Genomic DNA, 6,362 nt, shown 5'->3' on the forward strand with positions numbered 1-6,362 from the left:
ATGATTATCCTAATTATATTTTAGATTTTTTATATTTAAAATGAGATATTTATTTAATATTTGATTATATTTATCTGTGGTTAGTTACACAAATTCATGAAGTTTTAATAAGTTATACTTGTACATTATTTATTTGTAATCTTGAATTTTAAGTAATATGCATCAATAAACAGTATTTCATGTCTAAAAAATGATTTTTAAAAGTTTTTATTAGATGCTTTATAATATAGTAATTTAAAGATATCTTAAAATTAAAAAAAAAAACATATCGATATAAAAATGGTTTTTTATCAAATATTTTATAATATAGTATATATATAGATAGATAGGAATATAATTAAACTAATTTTTTTTAAAAGTTAGTTTTATTTATTAAATGTACATTTTCAAGGCAACTACTATACGACTTCAAAAAACATAATCAAATATTTATTTTATTAAACTCGAAAATTAATTATATAATATAGGGTTGGGTTCACAACTAAAGGTTTTTTGTAAGACCCGCAAGACCAATTTATGTTCATTGATCAACTTTATAAGCTAATTATCTAATGGTCTAAAGTTGTACGATGACAATTTTGTAATTACTGAAAAGTCTCGTGGCAATTTTGTGATTATGAATGTTCAAATTTTAGATCTAATCCAAGTGTTCTGAATTGGTCTTACAGGTCTCACGAAAAACTCTTGTTCTCACATGATCCCAAGTCATATAATATACATTCATCTTTAATAATCAATTTTGATATATCGATGTCGAGCCTTAACTACCTATTGAGCGGGAAAAAAAATACCCTCACACTAATATCTTTTGAAGAAAGTTCCATATATAATCAATTGGGATTGTCGATAATCGACCTTTTGCCCATATATCAATGTCTAATCTTATATACTCCTTTGAAATCTGATTATTTTGACTTTAAACAATTATTACTTATTTTTTAAACAAATTCAAACACTTGTTATAAAAATAAAAAGCAATTATATTTTAATTTAGAGTAAATAACACTTTTGGTCCCTATATTGCCACCAGTAGCAACTCTCATCTATCTTTTGAACTAATTATACCTTTGATCACTGTGACTATCATTTTATTTTGTTTTTAGTCCTCAAACTAACTTCTGTTAAATAAATCTGTTAACTCAAAAGTATTCTCATCTGTTTCCTTTATTTTGTTTTTTCAGATCTCCCCTCTTTTTCTTCAATGATTTCAAAACCTTCGATCCCCTGCAACCTTTCATTTTTTTGGAAGAATAATAAACCAAGCAAAACCCACAACACAATAATAAGGTGGAGAGGATGATTCATCGACGGTGGGAGTTTTATAGCGGTGAAGACAATAATCGAGGCCACGATTATAACAACTCGTCCTACATGGATAGAAGATGAAAATTGTTAGCTTATTATAAGTCTCAAATAGTACACTTTAGGGTTTGGGGGTGTTACAAGAAGGTTGTAGGTTGCTTCTTAGTTCCACTCTTTCTTCCCAAAAAAAAAAAAAACACATTAATGATGCCATGTCCCCATCAATCTGTTTTGTTACAGATTCTTTTCGTTGGATGAATATCGGAGACTAAGTGACCGCAGGCAAGAAACAAGCGGTACAAAGGGCGGGAAGGGTGTATGCATTAAGAAAACGGAGGGGGATCGTGTAAAGTTCTCTTATTTATTATAATTGGTCAAGGAACAAGAGTTTCAAGAAAGATATCAAAATTTCAATGGAAGATCTTTTAAATAAAGATTTTTGGACCATTTATCTCTGCGTACCAGATGTCCCTTGCATTACTGGGTGAGCATAATAAGAACCAAGAATTTTACAATGTAAATGATATAGAAAATGCTTACAGATGTTTACTAACAACCCATTATCTATGCTATATTATAAAATATTTGACAAAAACTCTTAAAAACGATTTTTTATGCACGAAGTACTGTTTATTGATACATGTTACTTAAAATTTAAGATTACAAATAAACTGTGCAAAAATACAACTTATTAAAGCTTCATACTTGAATTCGTCTAACTAACTGCAGATAAACATAATCAAATATTAGATAAATATCTCATTTTAAATATAAAAAATCTAAAATATAATTAGGATAATCATATATAACTAACAGAATACTTAGTTTTTATCTTTATAAAAAATTATATTATTAAACCTAAATTAAATTTCTTTGTTATTAAACCTAAATTAAATTATAATTAAAAATTTTAATTAAGAAATTACACCAAAACACAAGAACTTTAAAAAAAATTAATTTAATACTGATATCGATAATTTTTTTTTCAAAATTTTATGATATTTTTAAATTTATAATTTATTCAAAAATAAAAACATTATTACTTTCTCAAAACCACATAAAACAAATGTTTACTTAAAATTCAADATTACAAGTAAATTATGCAAAAGTACAACTTATTAAAGCTCGATGTTTGAATTCGTATAACTAATTGCGAATAAACAATAATCAAATAGATGATAAACATCTTATTTTAAAATATAAAAAATATAAAATATAATTAAGATAATTATCGATTTCTAATAAAATAATTAATTATTATCTTTATAAGAAAATAATATTATTAAACCAAATATAAATTACTTTGTTATTGTACCTAAATNATTGTACCTAAATTAAATTATAATAAAAAATTAAATTAATAAATTACACAAAAAATGAGAAATTTTAAATAGTTAATTTGATTCGAATATCGATATATTTTTGTTATGCACAAAATACTGTATATTAATGCATATTACTTGAAATTGAAGATTACAAGTAAATTATGCATAAGTACAACTTATTAAAACTCAAGGTTTGAATTCGTATAACTAACTGCGGATAAACATAATTATATAAAGAATAAATATCTCATTTTAAAATATAAAATATAATTAGAATAATTATCAAGTTCTAACAAAATAAATAATTATTATCTTTATAAGAAAATTATATTATTAAACCAAATATAAATTACTTCGTTAATGTATATAAATAAAATTATAAAAAAATTGAATTAAAAAATTACAAAAAAATAAGGAATTTTAAATAGTTAATTTAATACTAATATCGATATATTTTTGTCAAATTTTTATGATATCTTCAAACTTATAATTTATTCAAAAATAAAAACATCATCGTTTTTTCTCAAAATCACAAAAGACTATATTATAACATCGATTGTGATAAAGAATAAAATGAAATATTAAAATCAAGATGCATATCGCTACATTGCGCGAGTACCTTTCTAGTACTTGCTTAATAGATGGTCTTTGCAAAGATGGGAAATGCGTTACTGGAAAAGATGGAAGCATATGGTTGCAGTCCAGAGAGTCGGAGACTGAAGCTTACAATGCAATAAAAAGGAATTTATTACGTGAAGCACAAGAATTATTTCAAGGAGTTGGATGAAATGAATTGTATGCTGAATTTGGTCCTTTATGGCTCACTCACTCATGGGTTATGTTCGGAAGCGAAGATGTTGCTTGAAGAAATGGGTGTGCATCACTAAACCGAGTAAATAAAGAGGCCCAAAAATCTAAGCACAAATATTTGCCTCATAGAAAATCGGTATATCGGACCAATATTTCCATCAAAATATTGGTGAACTATCGGTAAATATCGGACCAAATCGGTATGCTAAAAATGTCCTTCAACCTCTCCATTTTCACTCAACCAGGGTATCTGCTGTGAAATCGACGTAATCTATATAACAATTAGTAATCAATTTCACTCATCCAAAACCTTAGTGAATTAAAGTGTGGACCGTTTACCCTCAGAAGGACCCTCCTTTCAGTACCAAATGGAAACCATGTTCCAGGTGACTGCTAACCATACCTCCTTTCAATACCAAATGGAGACTTCATGAATACTTCTTTAGGATCATCATTCTAAAAAGCATTATTAGCATCCAAGTGTAAGAAGACACAGAGGTAGCAGAAATAGGCAGGGAAATACACAAAGGCAAAGCACACCTATATGTTTTAACATAGCTCTATTCCTTCATCTGCATATAAAACATGATAATGAATATATTTACACTTTCAAAAACATTCATCCTCCTCTGTGAAGCATGCACTTTAATAACTCAGTAGCCTTACTCATTTCCCCTATCTTTAATGATGCCAAATGGGTATCATTATGCTTCTTTAATAATGCTCATATCAAACAAGAGAAAGTAGAAGATATCCTCTTGTTGCTAAATACAAGAGGTTGCAGGCTAGATGCTCAAGCTTATAATTCAATCATAAATTGTTTTTCCAAAAAGAATCAATTAAGTGAAGCAATAAAAATATTTATGCTGATTGGAGAGAAAGAAGATGCTTCAAATGCGGCTACCTACAAAACTTTAGTTGTTGGGTTGTGTCAAGATGGTGATTTGAATCATGTCAAGATGATGACTTGTTGTCTTTGCAAGATAGGAGAAATGAGTAAGGCTACTGAGTTATTAAAGTGCATGCTTCACAGAGGATGAAGAATGTTTTTGAAAGTGTAAATATATTCATTATCATGTTTTATATGCAGATGAAGTAATAGAGCTATGTTAAAACATACAAGGTGTGTTTTGCCTTTGTGTATTTGTTAGTTCTTTTTTAATACTAGGACCAACGTTTTTTTTTTGTTTTGGCAAGTGCATGTAGGTTTAGCATAGCTTTCATCTCAGATTGTCCTCCTGACAGAAACACAACAACCAAAATTTGATCACTATGTTTTAAATTTCAGATTGTATATACATGAATCCCATGCCATGGATGCCATGAGTGAGTGGTGGATGGGACTGTCTCTGCTATAAATGATACTGTGTTCAACTATCAAGACCTGCTTTGGGTTCTGGTTTCCTACAGCTGGGTCAATATCCCCATTTTGATTTTTCAATCTCAGACCACATCAAAATGGTGTTTAGTGGTTGTTTCTAATTTTGGTTGCTGCTGGTTTGAATATGGGTATCTGTGTGGATTCAATCAGACTGAGGGATGGTGGCTTTTCAGAAATCTTTATGGAGGCATAAGGGGTGTGAATGGATGGTGGATCAGGTTATGTTTCAAATCTGACGGTCGTGGCACATTGGTTGTTGACCACTGATCCAGCCAATGTGTTGTCCTATACGGTCCTTTCTTTCTTAGATCAATTGGTTCTTATGGGGACAATTCTTAAATATCTAACATAAACATATGAACAATTTAGAGAATGGTTCGAGATTACTACCTTAAGTCGGAACTTGAAGATACTTCGCGACCCACCCTTTTAAACATTGATTTCTCCTTTGTAGATACGTTAGTTTGCTGGTGGTGAGAGGATCACAATACACGAATGAAATCTGGGAAAAGAGTTCCTATTTTTATCACCAATACATTACTTCCATTCTTTATCATAAAAAGCGTATCTCCATCTCCAAGCTACCAACAGTACATAGCATCAACGATGATATAAGTTACACTTGGTCTTTACATATTAATACAATTTGAATAAATAAGAGTTATGGTTCCAATTACAGTCTATCGATGAAAACAATTGTATGATAGTTTAAAATCCAATATATTTAAAATCCAACATATTTAAACGACTCCATAAATGTGTTCGATTTACACCAAGAGCAAAGAATCAAGAGATCGAGAACGAGACTGAGAGTTCTAGAGCAATTGAATGGGAGATGAATGAGAGAACTTTTAATAACTCATGGTGAATTTCAGTTTGAATCTCACCATGGGGGATGGGGAGAAGACATAGAGGTTTGAGAGGGTGAAGACATGAGTGAAAGGTGTCAAAAGTATACTGGGAACATGAAAAAAAAAGTAATAATGTGCATTGGTAACTTGTACTATATGTTATTTTAATTGTAGATTAAGAGATTTTAAGACTGAATGCATAAAGTAGTAGTATTTAATGCATTATGAGTTGTTTTTAAGACTTTGTGTATAAATATATAGTACTTTGTGCATTAAAAATTGTTTTTAAGACTTTTGATAAATCTGGTTTATAAGGTAGTATAGATTAATGATGGAGTTTAGACTTCTATTCAAACTACATGTCAATCGGGGTTGTATTGCATTTTATGACAGGACATCGCAAAATAGGAACCATTGCACTTAACATGGACAGACCCAATGTGAGCATACGGTGGCAGAGCCACCGTTTCATTTCTCCGTCGTAGTGTAAAAATTTATAGGGTCGTGAAAAGTGTCACCCGTATTAATTTATTGTGTGCCACCATATATATTTTGAAACTACAATGAGGACACAAGTTTTCCTTTGTTGAGTTGGTTTGCAAGGCTTTTCTTACACCCCAGACCCGACTTTGAATCCCATTAGTGTCATTTTCTTAGTTTTTAGTTTTTAATTTCAGATTTATTATGTATCTG

This window comes from Cynara cardunculus (assembly GCF_001531365.2).
Source record: "Cynara cardunculus var. scolymus isolate 2C chromosome LG 15, CcrdV1, whole genome shotgun sequence".
NCBI lineage: Eukaryota > Viridiplantae > Streptophyta > Magnoliopsida > Asterales > Asteraceae > Cynara > Cynara cardunculus.